Genomic DNA, 17,500 nt, shown 5'->3' with positions numbered 1-17,500 from the left:
AAGCAGACGGCTGGTTGGCCCCCAGTGCCAACCAGCTGCCCAGGCGGCACCAACACCACCTTTTTGGCTTGTGTCGTGGCCACTCAAGATAGCCCGCAAGCCAGCCAACGGATTTGTCATTGTTTGCGTGCTTGTGCGTGTGTGCGTGTCTGTGTGTGTGTGTGTGTGTGTGTGTGTGTGTGTGTGTGTGTGTGTGTGTGTGTGTGTGTGTGTGCGTGTCTGTGTGTGTGCGTGTGTCTTCATTCGTCTCCCTCACGCGTACACACACACACACATACTGTGTAACCATCTCTCTCTCACTCCCCCATCTGTGTGTGTGTGTGTGTGTGTGTGTGTGTGTGTGTGTGTGTGTGCATACTTTACGTGCCTGTGTGTACACCTATTTACACATTCGTCTTCAAACTTACACATACATGCAAAAATGTTTACATACGTTTATATACATATCCTTATTGAGAGAGAGAGAGAGAGAGAGAGAGAGAGAGAGAGAGAGAGAGAGAGAGAGAGAGAGAGAGAGAGAGTTTTATTTCCGTCCTTGGGACAGCCGTTGTGCCTGACACCCACAGAGGAATAGATAAAAATAAATCAACCCTTTCACTACGCGACAGAGCTCCCACCCCCACACCCGTCCCATCCCTCCCACTCACAAATGAGTAAGAATCAGCTGACGACACCCTGAAGACATAAGAATGAAGGAGACCCTAAGGTCTACACTATGCAGTTCCATATCAAATAACCACCTGTCATCCCCGTATCCATAAATTATCTAACCATTTCTTAAACAGATATTTTAATATATTAATCTTATCTATTTTCTAATTAACTTATTTCTTATCTTTTTATGTTTTATCTTAAACTCTAGTCACGCGACAAGCTACTCGGAAGTTGAATTAAACTGTCAAGTTAACAAGGCAGTGTTAACCTTGATCTTAATTTTTTCTTTGCAAATGTAAAGACGATTCTACACACGTAGAATAATTCTAACAATGACAATAATAATAATAATACATATCTACAATTTACATATCTCTATATAGTGTTGTACACACACACACAGGTTATAAAAATCGACTATTTAGTACGACTGCTCGTGAATATTCTCTACAGAATTGCAAGTGTGTGTATTTACCTAATTGTATACAGTAAAGGAGCAACACTCGTGGGGTCCCGTCTCCTATTCTCTAATCATCTAGCATACGTAGTGCGCGCGCGCGCATGCGCAATCTGACTCAGTCACTACCAATTACTGTCAATAATTAATCACTCCTTTATATAATCTTCTCTTTCCATCCATTCCCAGATGCCTATTTCTCATAACACTTCTTAATCCCCAAAGGCACTTGCTTCTCTCAATCTACAATTTACCCCCACCTCCTCTCAATCTACAATTTACCTCCACCTCTCAATCTACAATTTACCTCCACCTCTCAATCTACAATTTACCTCCACCTCTCAATCTACAATTTACCTCCACCTCCTCTAAATATACAATTTACCTCTCAATCTACAATTTACCTCCACCTCCCCTCAATCTACAATTTACCTCCACCTCTTAATCTACAATTTACCTCCACCTCAATCTACAATTTACCTCCACCTCTTAATCTACAATTTACCTCCACCTCCTCTAAATATACAATCTACCTCTCAATCTACAATTTACCTCCACCTCCTCTAAATATACAATCGACCTCTCAATCTACAATTTACCTCCACCTCCTCTCAATCTACAATTTACCTCCACCTCCTCTCAATCTACAATTTACCTCCACCTCCTCTCAATCTACAATTTACCTCCACCTCCTCTCAATCTACAATTTACCTCCACCTCCACTCCTCGAGAACGACGGAAAAACATCTCACACTATTCAAGCTGCCGAAACTGTGGCCCAATATGCTGTAAGTGCAGAAATTTGCTTGTGCAATTTTTTGCCTTCTTTGCAAATTATGTACAAAGCCATACGATTCACCATACGGCCCACCACAGTAGAAGAGAAGTGGTCTAAAAATCAAATGTGAAATTACGAAATGATATACTTACATTCCAAAGGTAACAGATTTTCAAAATCACACTTTTTTTTCTAATTACGAAATTATACGATTCATTTCTTTAACCCATTCAACTCCGATGACAAGATGTCTTGTCATTTGGTCAAATCAAACAAAAAATCATAAAACACCAAAATGTTTGATCAAACACCAGAAAAATATGACGTCAGTCCTCGCTTCGCTGCGAGCGAAGCGAGGATTGACGTCATATTTTTCTGGTGTTTGATCAAACATTTTGGTGTTTTATGATTTTTTGTTTGATTTGACCAAATGACAAGACATCTTGTCATCGGAGTTGAATGGGTTAATTAATGAAAAATAATTTTCATCTTGGAAATATTGTGTGCGCACAGCTTATGACATTGCTGAGGACCCCCAACCTGAGGAAGGTCAACCTCCCGAGACCAAGTGTGAAACTAAAGGGCCATTTACACGATCAAACGGTCTGTCAAACCCGGTATGCCAAACAAGTGTTTGAAGTGATGTTTGACCGTGTGAATGGGGGTATTTTGGTTGTCAAACACGTTTGACAAACGAGTTTGACAACCAAATACCCCATTCACACGGTCAAACATCACTTCAAGCACTTGTTTGGCATACCGGGTTTGACAGAGCGTTTTATCGTGTAAATGGCCCTTAAGTCTGAGAGAGAGAGAGAGAGAGAGAGAGAGAGAGAGCACTCTCGGCCTCCCGCTCCTAAGGTAAAGGTGACAGGTCATCCCCCCCCCCTTCCCCATCCTGTGACCTTATCTGCCTCCTCCTCACCAGCAAAGGTCACGAGGCCTTGGCACTCCAAGCTTCCTCGCTGTTCTTCTGCTTATCAACTAAGACCGGATACCAGGAACGATTCCACACGGCCACTGTCTCAATAAAGAGAATAGCACAGGCGAGAAATACGTCGACATTTTCCGTCGACTCTGATGTCGACGGTAAAAAAAAAAAAAAAAAAAAAAAAAAAAAAAATACCCGACGATTTTTTTTTTTTTTTTTTTAATAAGCTCATAAGAATCAGGAGTTTCAAGGATAGGTCAGGTCAGGTCACTACTCTCCCTCTTGCTCCCCCTTCTCTTCCACATCTTGTCACGAAACGATTGGAACTATTTGGCGAGTACGTCCCTGGTCACTACTCCTGCGTAGAGTCTGACTTGAAGAAGAAGAAGAAGAAGAAAACGAAGAGGAACAAAAAGACGAAGAAGAAAAAGTGGAAGAACAAGAAATAGAAAGATAAAGAAGAAAAAAAAAGGGAGGGGGGGAGAGGGAAGGGGTACCAGTTTGCGACCCATCTTTGGGGGACACAGAGCTTCGACCGAGACACCAAAAGCAGAGAGAGAGAGAGAGAGAGAGAGAGAGAGAGCGTGTTATGAATGAGTCGTGTGCCTACCCTGACTTGTAGGCGCCGCTATACAGCCGCGTGGGACGAGATTATCAGAGAGAGTGGAGGAGAGAGAGGTGAGAGAGAGGAGAGAGGAGTGTAGGGAGGGAGAGGGAGGGAGTGGGAGAAGTCTCCGTCTCTAGGGAGGATTCCTGATGTATGAATGGCTGCGTTGCGAGGTACACACACGTACATGAATGCGGGTCTTGATCGATCAAAGGGACCTTCATTTCGGTGTCCGCCAAAGATGAAAGAGAGAGAGAGAGAGAGAGAGAGAGAGAGAGAGAGATCCAACCTGCGCGAGTCAACCTGTACTCCACATAGCATCAGGGCTGCCGCCTGTCAGTGACGTCACAAATCCCGTGATGCTATTGCCGTCGTCACACAAAGGAGGGTGCCATTGGCGCCGGCGAACGCACGAACGCACGCACGCACCAACCGCGCGGTGCCAAAACAGACACCTAACGCAAACGTCTATTCCTGATGCGAATCCTCCCTGTGTCGCCAGGCGATTTCATTCACATCAGGGAGGGAGCCCCTGTTCATACTAGCGGTTTGAACCGCGCGGAAACCGCGGCGGTACAACAGTCAAGGAAAGATTGCACGGTTGTGTAAGAACGCTTCCATTGACTTTACACTACCATTGACCCGCGGCGGTTGAAACCGCTAGTGTGAATTGGGGTTGATTATCGAAGGCGATTTCAATCATCTACAGAAAGGAGCAAGCACACGAGACCCCACGAGTGTAGAACTTATCCCAATTGGGTACACGCTTCCTTACACACACGCACGCGCGCCCACAAATAAGGAATTTTCGCATACAGACGCGCACAAAACATCCTACATGGCAACTGCGTGACGTCACCGATTATACTCTGGTGCAACTCTCAAATGATCGCGGGTGGAGGGAGAGAGAGAGAGAGAGAGAGAGAGAGAGAGAGAGAGAGAGAGAGAGAGAGAGAGAGGGGGGGGTGCATTATATACATTGCCTACGCCTGTCCCGAAGGCCCCTAATCCAAGCGACCTTAGGGCATTCAAACTAGAGTCTCGACCCAACACACACACACACACCTCATTCCCTATCACCTCCAAGAGGGGAGGTGATAGAGGGGAAGAAGGGGAGGGGGAGAGGGGATTATGAGGTATTCTGTGATAGACAGGAAGTAGGAGGAGGAGGAGGAGGAGAGGAGGAGGAAGAAGGCGGCCTGGGAGGTGAAGAGGAAGAGGAGGAGGAAGAGGAGGAGGAAGAAGAGGAGGAAGAGGATGAGGAAGAGGAGGAAGAAGAGGAGGAGGAAGAAGAGGAGGAGGAGGAATGGGGGAAGGACCTTTAATACACAGAGGTCCTCGAGGGGGGGGCAAGAGTCAACGAGAGGATACGGGAAGAGAGAGGGAAGAGAGGAGAGGATAAGAGGAAAGGAGAGAGAAGAGAGGGGAAGAGAGGGGAATGGAGGAGAGAGGTGGGGAGGAGAGAGGTGGGGAGGAGATGGGGGGAGGAGAGGAGAAGGGGAGGAAAGAAGAAAGGAAAGGAAAGGAAAGGGGAGGAGATGGGTTTGGGAGAGGAAGAGGAAGAGGGAGAGGAAGAGGAAGGGAAGTGGGGGAAAAGATAAAACATTGAGGAAGAGGAAAGAGGAGGAGGAGGAGATGAAGAGGAAAAAGAGGAGTACACAGTATAGGATTAGAAGAGAGAGGACGTGGGAGAGAGAAGAGGAGGAGGAGGAGGAGGAGGAGGAGGCTAAGGCGTTGATACTCTTGGCACGAATGGAATTTAGCACGTGTAGGTGGAGGAAGAGGAGGAGGAGGAAGAGGAGGAGGAGGAAGAGGAGGAGGAAGAGGAGGAGGAGGAGGAGGAGGAGGAGAATGGAAAATACATGACAGTACTACAGAAGGGACAGAATGGGCAGTACACTATTACTACTGTCACATAGACGGGCATTACCCGTCTAGACAGTTGTGAACTGTCTTCTGTCTCTCTCTCTCTCTCTCTCTCTCTCAGACCCTAACTCCTACATAAAGCCGGTTAAGTTAATCCTTTAACAATTAGTTAAGGATCGCTCTGGGTTGTTATAGACAGTGTTCAGAAGGGGTCCCGAGAGAGAGAGAGAGAGAGAGAGAGAGAGAGAGAGAGAGAGAGAGAGCTGCCGTTCATCATGACATCATAGTGACGCCTATGCAGCTTCGTCAATAAGCTTATATATAGGCCCCAGATACACGCCAACAATGGACAAAGCCATTTAAGTACACACACATGTACACATATCGACAGAAGTGACTCATTGCTCAGTGCACACGTGTGTGTGTGCAATTCACCACGGTCTCAGATCACGTGTTGAACTCGTGATCGACAGCTACTAGCCTCCCGGAAGAGATCTCATATATATATGACCGATCTATGTGTAATGCTGTGACCTCACACACACACACAACTCCCCGCCCACGAGAGTTGGAGTAACGACTCACAGCGCAGCGACACTGAAATTATTTCAGCCCTGGGCGGGATTCGAACTCGAGTGTGTGAGTATGTCCGTTTGTAGTTTCTATATCAAGGGGAAAATAAATACACAAATATATAAAAAATAAAATAAACACATCAAAAAGAACAATGGGGACCAAAGAGGAGCAAAAGAAAGATTTATGACGTCACTTGACCAATCCCCTTTTCCCCTTCCTTACAATATCCCATCTCCCCCCCCCAAAAAAAAAAATCCTATTCAACATCATTCCTATGTAATACTGATCTTCTCCCCGCACCCACTCATCTCCCCCTCTCCCCCCCCCTCACTCTCTTAACCGGAAGTTGCCTCGGCCATCCGCGCATGCCCAACATCCGCTCCCTTCCCCCACACGGGAACACGAATATTATCGCTACAAAGGCTTGATATATGTCGATAGGCGATTTGATTTGAGTAATGATGGTTAGGTACCAAAAATAAACAAATGATTAAAATAAATAACAATGAAAGATAATAAAATAAAAAATACACACACACACACACAAGTCCGAGTGTTTGTGTCAACGTTTGTCCTCGATAAACGTTCACATACGTTTATATACGTTTTCATTCAAACGTTTCGGTCCTAGAGGCTTTGTTGTAGCATAATCACATTTTCGTTTACCATCTAAATAAACTTCCTAAATATATTTTATTTTTTATCGTCGCATCATATTTAAGTTTATAATATATATATATATATATATATATATATATATATATATATCATAAAACAGAGATATATTTTTTCTCTTTTGTCAGCAAATATAGTTTGCATCCTTAGGAACAAATGGAAATATAAATAAAATAATAAATAAATTAATAAAGTAATAAACAAATCAATAAAATAATAATAATAATAAAACAAGAAACAAGTGACGTCGCCAAGCCCAATTGCCTTAAAAAAAAAGTGTTTATAGTCTGTCGCCAAAAAAAAATAAAAATAAAAAAATAAAATAAAATAAATTAATTAAATACATAAATAAAATCCACTCAATTCCTGTTCTAGAACCTAGCCATCCCCTCCCCCCACCCCCTTCGGACTGCATCAATCGGCATCGGTCTGCATCCACTAGGAGAGCTCTCCCTCTTCGTACAGTCACTCCTTCCCAAGAACCAGTGTGACGTCACCACTGGGAGGAGGAGGAGGAGGTTCGAGCAACGCTGCCACCCACTCAGGCTTGCTGGCTGCAACTGCTGCTGTTCTCCTAAGCTGCTGCCCGTGGTCTCAACAGCTGGTTCAGACACTGAATATACACACACATACAAGAAGTCTGTGCCCTGTCGATGGCACTGAATTCCACTTGCCACTTGCTCAGTCACTGCCAAATCATTATCATCATCATCATCACAACGAACAGGAAAAACGTTTCCAACAAACATTTGATTGAACGGCGCCAGGGTTACACACACGTGTACGTGTGTACAATTGTTCAGTGTACGTATGCATGTACACGTGTTCACGCTTCTATGGGGTTATAGGGGGGCCGGCGGGCAAACGATACTTTCTGAACGTTTCAATAAAACGTCTAGCCCCCCCACCCCACCCCTTACGAAACGTTATCTCAAACGTTGGGATCACACGTCACTGTTGTCGGATAATTAACCCATTCAACTCCGATGACAAGATGTCTTGTCATTTGGTCAAATAAAACAAAAAATCATAAAACACCAAAATGTTTGATCAAACACCAGAAAAATATGACGTCAGTCCTCGCTTCGCTGCGAGCGAAGCGAGGACTAACGTCATATTTTTCTGGTGTTTGATCAAACATTTTGGTGTTTTATGATTTTTTGTTTTATTTGACCAAATGACAAGACATCTTGTCACTGTTGTCGGATAATTAAATAAACGAACAAATCCCGTTTACGAAATATTCACAAAATACACTTTGGTCACACGAATCCGCTGTCTGTCCGTCTGTCGCGATGTAAAAGGAAAGATAAAACGACAACAGACAGAAAGACAGGAGGAAAAAAAAAAGACAGAAGTGTGTGTGTGTGTGTGTGTGTGTGTGTGTGTGTGTGTAATAATGATAAAAATATAACCAAAGAAAAAAATAGGAGAGATTATGACAATACTAAAGCGAGAGAATAGAGAGAGTCTGTTAGCAAGGCACTAAACTTCACAGACAGAGGACATCACGAAACCAAACAAAGACAAAGCCAGAAGAGAAGGTGTTGGGAGGAACCAGCTACAGACAGACAGCAGGTATAATCAGCAGATATCGCAGAGGCAGAATTCCACACACCGCGAGCAGATGTATCCACGTCCCGGGCACTAGGACAACTGCGCACAGAGAGCAGAGCAGAGAGAGAGAGAGAGAGCAGTTGTCTAGAGAGCAGGTGGAGAGACACTCTTCCGACACACACCTCGACCACAGTTTGACTGGCTAAAAGAACGTGAGCGTGTGTGTGTGTGTGTGTGTGTGTGTGTGTGTATGTGTGTGCGTGCGTCTGTATGTGTGTGTGTGTGTGCGTGTGTGTGTACAGCAACGCCGACAGACATTCTGAATGAAAGTAGCCTCTCCTCACTCCCCACCCGCTCCCTCCTCTTCCCCTCCTCCTCCACTCCCTCCCTCTTCTCAACCTCCTCCTCCTCTCCCTCCTCCCTCCTCCTCCTTTATTACGATTCGCCATCCTACTTGCTAGTGTCCGTCTGTTCAACATCATGCTTTACCTACCCCTTCTGAAGGGAAGTCAGGGGGGAGGGAGGGGTAAGGGGGTAAGGAGGTAAGGAGGAAGGGGAGGAAGGGAGGGATGAAAGAAAATGGGAAACCAAAGGGAACGATTCCGAAGACAAAAAAGATTAAATGAAAACGGAATGAGGGGAGAGGGAAGAGGGAGGGAGGAGGGAAGAGGGAGGAGGGAAGAGGGAGGTGGAAAAGGAGGAGGGAGTGGTGAAAAAGATACGTGGAAACGCAGGAGGGAGAGAGGGAGAGAGAGAGGGAGAGAGAGAGGGAGAGAGGGAGAGGGAGAGAGAGAGAGAGAGAGTGGGAGATTGCCTATGAGGTCATCAGCTGTTGGGGAGAGGAGAGGAGGGGAGGAGAGAGGAAGGTAGGAGAGAGGAGGGAAGAAGAGGGGAGGAGAGAGGAGGGGAAGAGAGAGGAGGGGAGGAGAGAGAGGAAGGTAGGAGAGAGGAGGGGAGAAGAGGAAGAGAGGAGAGGAGGGGAGGGGAGGGAGGGGAAGAGAGAGGAGAAGAGGAGAGATGAGGGGAGGAGAGAGGAAGGTAGGAAGGAGGAGGTGAAGAGAGAGGAGGGGAGGAAAGAGTATGAAGGGGAGTAGGGAGAGAGAGAGAGAGAGAGAGGACAAGGGAGTGGGAGGAGGTGGGTGGGTGGGAGAGAGGGACCAGGGAGGGAGTAGAGAGAAAATGAGAGAGAAAATGAAGGCCAGAGGTGGTGGGGGGGGGAGGAGGAGGAGGAGGAGGAGGAGGAGGAGGAGAGTATGTGGTGACCAGACTTTGGGAGGGATTGTGAGGAGAAGGGGAAAGGGGAGGTTAGCCAGACGAGGGGGGGGGAAGGTGGGAGGAAGGGGGGGTAGCCTGTTGAAGACAGGGCAGAATGGGTGAGAGCAAATGCAAAAAGATAAACAAAGAGAGATTAGAGAGGAGAAGGAAGGAAGAGCAAAAGAGAGGGGAGAGGAGAGAAGGGAGGAATGGGGAGGAAGAGGGGGAAGAGGGGAAGAGGAGGAGGAGAGGGGAGACGAAGAGGAGGAAGAGGAGGAGGGGGCATTTAATGAATAATTACGAGAACAGAGGGAAAGATGATCGTGAGAGGAAAGAGAAAGAGAGAGAGAGAGAGAAAGAAAGAGAGAAAGAGAGAGAGAGAGAGAGAGAGAGAGAGAGAGAGAGAGAGAGAGAGAGAGAGGGGGGGGGTGAGTGGACAATATATGGGGGAGAGGTAATATAGAGGAGACTAGTGACTCAAGACACTTGAGAAAATATATAAACAAACAAAATACTAAAGATGAAAATTAAGATATATCTGGAGCAGAGGAGGAAGAGGAGGAGGAAGAGGAGGAGGAGGTGAAAGCGGATACTGGGACAAGGAGAGGGAGGGAGAGGGAGAGGGGGAGAGAGAGAGAGGAAACATGGAGGGAGGGAGGGGGAGAGGGAGGGAAGGAGGGAAGGAGGGGGAGAGGGTGGGAGGGATCTTGGGCCGCGTGGGCGTGCGTCTGCGCGTCCCGGGCCCCCGCCCTCGTGTGGGCGTGAGCTGAGAGGGAGAGAGAGAGAGAGAGAGAGAGAGAGAGAGAGAGAGAGAGAGAAAGCTATGCGTGTCCTGATCTTGTAACCGTGTATACAAAGAGTTGGATCGTGTGTGTATGTGTGTGCGAGTGTGTGAGTGTGTGTGCGCGCATGCGTGGGCGTGATTGTGGGTGGGAGTGATTGCAGTTTGAAATGAACATAATACTAGAGAGAAAGAGAAAGATGAAACGAAGAAGAGAAAGTCGAAAAGAGGGAAGAGAGGAGGGGGAAAAGGATAATTGAGACGAAAGATTAAATAAACACATACACGTGTGTGCAAACTAATTTTTTTTCTATTATATATATATATATATATATATATATATATATATATACATACACATCTTATCAACCACATAAACATTATCCATTTCAATTAATTGCAAACACGGTCAACAGGAGCTCGATGGAAGCTTATTCGGAAACCGAGACGCTGTCGGGCTTGGGACTCGAACCCAGCCGATACGTAAGAAATGGACAGTGACTTAACCAATTGCGCTATCAAGGGAGAGCGCAATTGGTTAAGTCACGAACAATTTACTACGTATCGGCTAGGTTCGAGTCCTGAGCCTGACAGCGTCTCGGTTTCCGAATACGTTTTCTTCGCGCTCCCTTTAGTCTCGATCGTTTTTTTCAAGGAATTGAAATGGAAAAAAAAGTTGATGTGGTTGATAAGATGGAAAGTATATGTACAGGGGACTCTTCAGTGTTGTAATTATATATATATATATATATATATATATATATATATATATAATCACAATGAAATTCCTTTTGCTCAGCGATTTTATTCTTCATCGTATTTAGCAGATGCTACGGTCAACAAGACGAACATCAACAGCCACGCCCAGAGTTCATGCTTCATGCCCCCTTGCAGGTCCCCTCTAACCCGGGCAGGGCTGTGCGGCATCCTTTATGTCCCACCTGTTGAGGGAGTGGGAAGAGGATTTTCCCTTCATTTCAACCAAAAGTGAAACACGACACTGGTCGACGGCACCTCTAATGTTGCTGAGTGGGGTTGGAAAGCCTTTAAGGAGGGAGGGAAAGGGAACCGATCTCGGACCTCAAGCATTCCGGGTAAGGACACTATCCACGTGTCTCAACACTTACTTGTCACCAAGCAATCACCCCTCCTCCCATACCCAGTCCTTCAGCGTTTTCAATTACAATGCAAGTCAATGGAGGCGTTCACACCCAACCGCGCAGTTTTTCCACTGTACTGTCTTGTTTAAGCGCGGTTCACACCGCCAGTGTGAACAGGGTTAAGGTACAGGTTCGAAACCTGATTAGGCACGAGGAAATTCGAAACGTTAAAGATGTTTTACAACAGAGAGAGAGAGAGAGGAAATATAGAAATAGAGAGAGGGAGAGGGGGGAGAGGAAGGAAGAGAAAGGGAGAGGAAGGAAGAGAAAGGGGGAGGAAGGAAGAGGGGGAGAGGAAGAGAAAGAGAGGAAGAGATGAATAGAGAGGGGGAGATGGAGAGAGAGAGAGAGAGAGAGAGAGAGAGGTAATCCATGCAAGCAACCAATCACAAATATATATATGCGTGTGTATATATATATATATATATATATATATATATATATATATATAAATTGGCGCTCACAAATGTGCGTGCCTGCGGGTGCCAACTTGCTGGGAAAGAGAGCCGTCACGTGGTGTACTGTCTGTCTGTCAAAACCGGATATGACGTCACATGAGGATCGACGTCGTAGTCACGCGATCAGTCACCGGTTCTACTACTTCCTACGAGTCGAAATTTAACAAGTGAATCGGGGAGAGAGAGGGGGAGAGAGGGGGAGAGAGGAGGAGGAGAGAGAGAGAGAGAGAGAGAGAGAGAGAGAGAGAGAGAGAGAGAGAGAGAGAGAGAGAGAGAGGGAGTGCACCAGCAATAAATAAATAATAAAACAAATAAAATAAATAAATAATAAAGCAAATGAAATAAACAAATAAATAAAAATAAAAATAAATAAAATAAAATAAAGAGGACCACCGTTAGGCCTAGCGATGACAAGAAGGCAACCAATCACAGACGCTTACAGGAGTGGGCGTGGCTTCACACAACTCGTGACGTCATCACGATGTCATCGTCGTCAACCATTTCGTTTTCTTTGGATCAATGACGTCACAAAATTTCTCCAATCGGGAGGCTAGGACGGTGCCCCTCACAGAGGACTTTGTACCGTGGAATTGAATGAACCGTGCCCTTGGTTCAACTTCGCCGGTGGAAGGGTTCGAACCTTCATCCCCTTGTCTTTCACAATATTTAACGACGCCTTGACACGCTCGGACAGCGTACTACCAGGTATGTAATAATAATAATAATAATAATAATAATAATAATATATAAAATAAATACATCAAATATATCTATAAAGATTAATATAAGCAATCTAGTTGTAGCCACAATATTAAACAATCTTACCATCTAAGCATTGTGCTTCTAGAACCGAACAGATTTTGACTTGGAAAACAAAGAAATCATTAATCAATTCAACTCCGATGACAAGATGTCTTGTCATTTGGTCAAATAAAACAAAAAATCATAAAACACCAAAATGTTTGATCAAACACCAGAAAAATATGACGTCAGTCCTCGCTTCGCTCGCAGCGAAGCGAGGACTGACGTCATATTTTTCTGGTGTTTGATCAAACATTTTGGTGTTTTATGATTTTTTGTTTTATTTGACCAAATGACAAGACATCTTGTCATCGGAGTTGAATGGGTTAATAAACATTTTCCAAACCTTAGTAATTAACACACAGCCAAACCTGACCAAAATACAGTAAGCTACAATTCCTTAATGTATTTACATTTCTCTTCTTTTACACTTGATGTTTTCCCAGCCTCATTACAGACCAAAAGGTCGCCTGTCGGTTGGACTGTTCATTAGGACGCGTCACAGGAAGGGAGGTCAGCTAAAACAATAATTTTTGTTTCAATATTTTTCAACCTTTTGCTAGGTAGCTTTTATCGCAAATATTTTTTAAAATCTAACGTACATTGCTTCCTGACAATTTTTCTTTCCCTTTCAGAATCTGAAGCAGTTGACAACAATCGTTGTTGTCAGGACGTGGAACCAGAAATCCAACGATCTCAGTCAAAGGTCTCAAATTTTACAGGAAATAGATTTAATTTGGAAGTGGGTAGAAACAACTTTGCTTACCGTGTAGTTAACGAATGGAATAAACTTCCTGCAGAGGCAGTGCAATGTAGTTCAGTTCGAAGCTTTAAGAATCATTTAGATAAACACCTAAGCAAGATGCTGTAATGATTATAATTTACTTTATATTATTTCATTATTTGTTTTTTTATCATTTGTCTGTTTCTTTATCAGTGTATTTCAGCCTCTGAGAAAGCAAATAATATTCTAGAACTGATTGCGCGACCTTTTGACTTCAAAAGTCCATCACTCATTAACAAGCTATATAAATCGTTAGTTCGTCCACATTTGGAATATGCTGTTTCCGTATGGTCACCGAATCTCATTAAAGACATTGACAGATTGGAAAAAGTACAAAGGCGAGCCACAAAACTGATATCAAATGTCAAAAATAAATCATACGAAAATCGACTAAAACATATGAATCTGTTTTCCCTAAAAAGGTGTTGACTCAGAGGTGACTTGATACAGGTTTTTAAAATTCTAAAGGGAATTGACAACATCAAAAGTGACAAAAATTTTCACACTGAATGAGAATCAAACAAGAAACAATGGTCTCAAACTGTCCGGAAATAGATTTAATTTGGAAGTGGGTAGAAACAGCTTCGCCAACCGTATAGTTAATGAATGGAATAATCTTCCTGCAGAAGCAGTGTTGATCCTGGATTCTAACAAATAAAATGATCAATCATAGCTATTTCCCAAATAAAATATGTAAGAAATTGTTAAACATCATATAATGATATAGAGGTAATGATAAACTTGATAATATGAAGATCTATCTATGCAGCGGCGGCGCCAGGAATTTTTAATTGGGGAGGCTAAGGGGGGACTGAGCAACTTTGGGGGCGCTAATAGTAATATGATAATACACATATATTATCCTCATTTCAGAAGGGGAGGGAGTTAATGGTTGGGCTAGCACTGATGGCTGACAAATCTTTAGCCCTGGCAATTAATGATTCCACTTAATAAAATTATTTCAATGAGTGTTTTAAATTTTCAATTTGCTCATTTCAGTTGGGGGGGCTAATGGGGGGGCTGGCCACTTTTTTGGGGGGCTAAAGTATAAATGGTGGTCGTTCGCCAAATTAGCAAAAAAGCCATTAGATATAGAGTATTAATTAAAATAAAAAAGACCATATTTTGAACCTAGCTGCCAGTGTAATTTCCTTGAATTATTACGTCTTCATCTGGCAAAATTTGTAATTCAGTTATTTGCTAGAAATCGTAAATTTTTCAGGAAATGAATTCGTACGTTTTAATAAGTTATTGCTTTACTTTTTATCATGGTAACAAACCTGGTCACCACTTATGTAAATAAACTATGCACTAAATCACTAACGAAACGTACCTTTCAGGTACTTACCGGATACAGGAGACCAGTGACAATGACTGACAGCGACTAGCCAGTTTGCCAGTTAACCCATTCAACTCCGATGACAAGATGTCTTGTCATTTGGTCAAATAAAACAAAAAATCATAAAACACCAAAATGTTTGATCAAACACCAGAAAAATATGACGTCAGTCCTCGCTTCGCTGCGAGCGAAGCGAGGATTGACGTCATATTTTTCTGGTGTTTGATCAAACATTTTGGTGTTTTATGATTTTTTGTTTTATTTGACCAAATGACAAGACATCTTGTCATCGGAGTTGAATGGGTTAACCGGTTCGCCGAACTAGTAAAATTCCGTGAGACTGTTCTAACGAACCGGTACGAACCGGCTGAATCCCACTACTGGTTATATGTCAATTTATTAATATTTACTATTTACCCTCACCAGCCAGTCCACCATCACTGTACCTCCTTTTTCTAGACATTCTGCATGGCATCCATCCAGACCAGGTGCCTTACCTGCTTTCATCATCTTAACAACTGTCTTCACTTCATCCTTCCTTATTTCTCCGTTTGCTTATTATCTAACTATACCTATGCCTTTATTTCATTATCATCTATATTTCATTTATTACTAAATTTTTTCGCATCCGACCTGGTTATGGACCAAAAGGTCTCCTGTCGGCATGCTTCTCCTGTGTAATCTTTGGACTGGGAGTGACCTTCTAAAATCGGAGTTGCCAACATTGAGAGATGTTTTGAGAAACGGTATTTTAATCAGGCAAAACCAGCGAAAAGAACCAAATAAAGACATTGCCAGTGATTTGACCAAAGTTGTCTAGGCACAGTACACTCTGGCTAACGCACAGTCCAAGCCTCCAGTCATAAGTCGTCAAAAGAAGGTTAATGAGAGACTGCAATCCAGTTGAGGAAATGCAAGTTATATCTCTCTACACTTAAAATTGGAGATTCTGCCAAGGTGTTCCCTGCTATGGTGGAGGAACACCACACCTGCTACAGTGAGCCAGGAGGAACACATTTGTGGCATTTCACTCCAAAGAAAGATGCCACCAAGAAACCATCTAAGATGGTGGCAGATAACATCGTGAACTGCCTCAAAGAGAGGAACACAGACCAAACCCTGAAGGACAGCACCAACACAAGGTGGCAAGGGTGGGAGTGGAGGTCATGCAGTGGATATAGCGGAAGATTGGGAGGAATCATCTGGTCTGGCTTGTTTGTGACCTCCACACCGACGAGTTGCCACTCAGACCTCTGATCCAGGGGCTGGATGGCAAGACTCTTTCAAACAACAGATGGTCTGGTCCTCTAGGCAAGGTGATGGGGGTCTGCCACCGATTTAGAAATAAATCCGAGGTTTGAAAGAATCACAGTTGGTCCTCCACTCGTTGATCTTGCACAGACTGTGACTGACGACCTGAGTACTGACCAGGACTGGTTATACGACCGTCTGCGCCATCAGGACTGGGGCCATGCCTGACAGACTTGCTTACACCTGCAGATAGATCCAGTCTCAGAACGGCTCTCGGGTTCTGCAGAATTTGGGTCGCTCGTCATAAACTGAGGGGGGACCCGGCTTCGCAAACTGAGGCTTAATGTCCACTTCGACGTGGGTGTCTACTTTGCCAAACTGGTTGTTCAAAACACCAAGGTCAAGTCGTCGTTCTCTGAAGGTCCGATACCTGTTCTCTTCCAGCTTGAACGAACCCCTTAGGAGTCTGCCAAAGAATGTTGTTCGGGCTGTGAGATCTCCTCTGGAATGCTCATTCCGAGGCAGTTCTGCGGACAATCTCTGCAGTAAGGATGAGGAGAGAAGAGTGGCAGTCAAGAAGATCTTGGCTAGTCGACTTAACCCATTAAACTCCGATGACAAGATGTCTTGTCATTTGGTCAAATAAAACAAAAAATCATAAAACACCAAAATGTTTGATCAAACACCAGAAAAGTATGACGTCAGTAGTCCTCGCTTCGCTCGCTCGCGAGCGAAGCGAGGACTACTGACGTCATACTTTTCTGGTGTTTGATCAAACATTTTGGTGTTTTATGATTTTTTGTTTTATTGGACCAAATGACAAGACATCTTGTCATCGGAGTTTAACGGGTTAAGAGAGAACGTGAGCAAGACGAATCAGTTGGTGACGATTACTTCAGGGTCAGGAAGGTTCCTGAAAGCAATCAAGATGCCAAGACCCTCACTGATCTCATAAACCTGGCAGTGATTCACCTATGGTCTTTGGACCACGTGTTGGACTTGTGATCGACAGCTATTTTCCCTCCCGGAAGAGAGCTCAGAGCTCGTACATATGACCGATCTATGGGAAATGCTATGACCTTACACGCACACACAACTCCCCGCCCACTAGAGTTGGAGTACCGAATCGCAGCGCAGCGACACTGAAATTATTTTAGCCCTGGGCGGGGGGTTTCGAGCCCGGACCTCCGTAGTGGCGGCCGGGAACTCTTACCAACCCACCTACAGCCTCACTAATGTTAGTAAAGAGCTTTCCTGGACAACACAGTGTATAGGCGCCCCTGACTGGCCCTTACACAGTCCAAGTCTTGAGCGTTGTGTTCGTGCAGCAACAAAGGATCGTAGTACATAAGAACATGAAAATGAAGGGGACTGCAAGAGACCATAAGGCCTACACTAGGCAGTTCCACGTCCATTACCACCTGTCATCCCCATCCATAAAGTTATCTAACCGTTTCTTAAGAAAGGCATGTTCTCTATGGTGTGCAGCAACAAAGGATCGTAGTACATAAGAACATGAAAATGAAGGGGACTGCAAGAGACCATAAGGCCTACACTAGGCAGTTCCACGT

The 17,500-nt window shown here is 44.3% G+C and overlaps 1 protein-coding gene across 3 annotated transcripts in view; it reads right to left on the bottom strand.

Annotated features, from left to right (window-relative positions):
* LOC143031119 (transcriptional regulator protein Pur-beta-like) overlaps positions 1 to 17,500 on the bottom strand; it is a 332,337-nt gene that overhangs the window by 141,139 nt on the left and 173,698 nt on the right. The window contains exon 1 of one of the 3 annotated variants that reach the window (XM_076194585.1): positions 8,163 to 8,299. The exons of the other annotated variants lie outside the window; for them this stretch is intronic. The gene's annotated coding sequence lies outside the window, so the exon portion shown is untranslated. Of the gene's footprint in view, positions 1 to 8,162; positions 8,300 to 17,500 lie in introns of those variants that run through there. 3 annotated transcript variants of the gene reach the window in all.

Source organism: Oratosquilla oratoria, chromosome 12, assembly GCF_046742065.1.
Source record: "Oratosquilla oratoria isolate Oo_2021 chromosome 12, ASM4674206v1, whole genome shotgun sequence".
In the NCBI taxonomy this organism is placed as follows: Eukaryota; Metazoa; Arthropoda; class Malacostraca; order Stomatopoda; family Squillidae; genus Oratosquilla; species Oratosquilla oratoria.
Note: the sequence above shows the minus strand (reverse complement) of the source record. Positions and strands in the feature narration are given on the sequence as shown.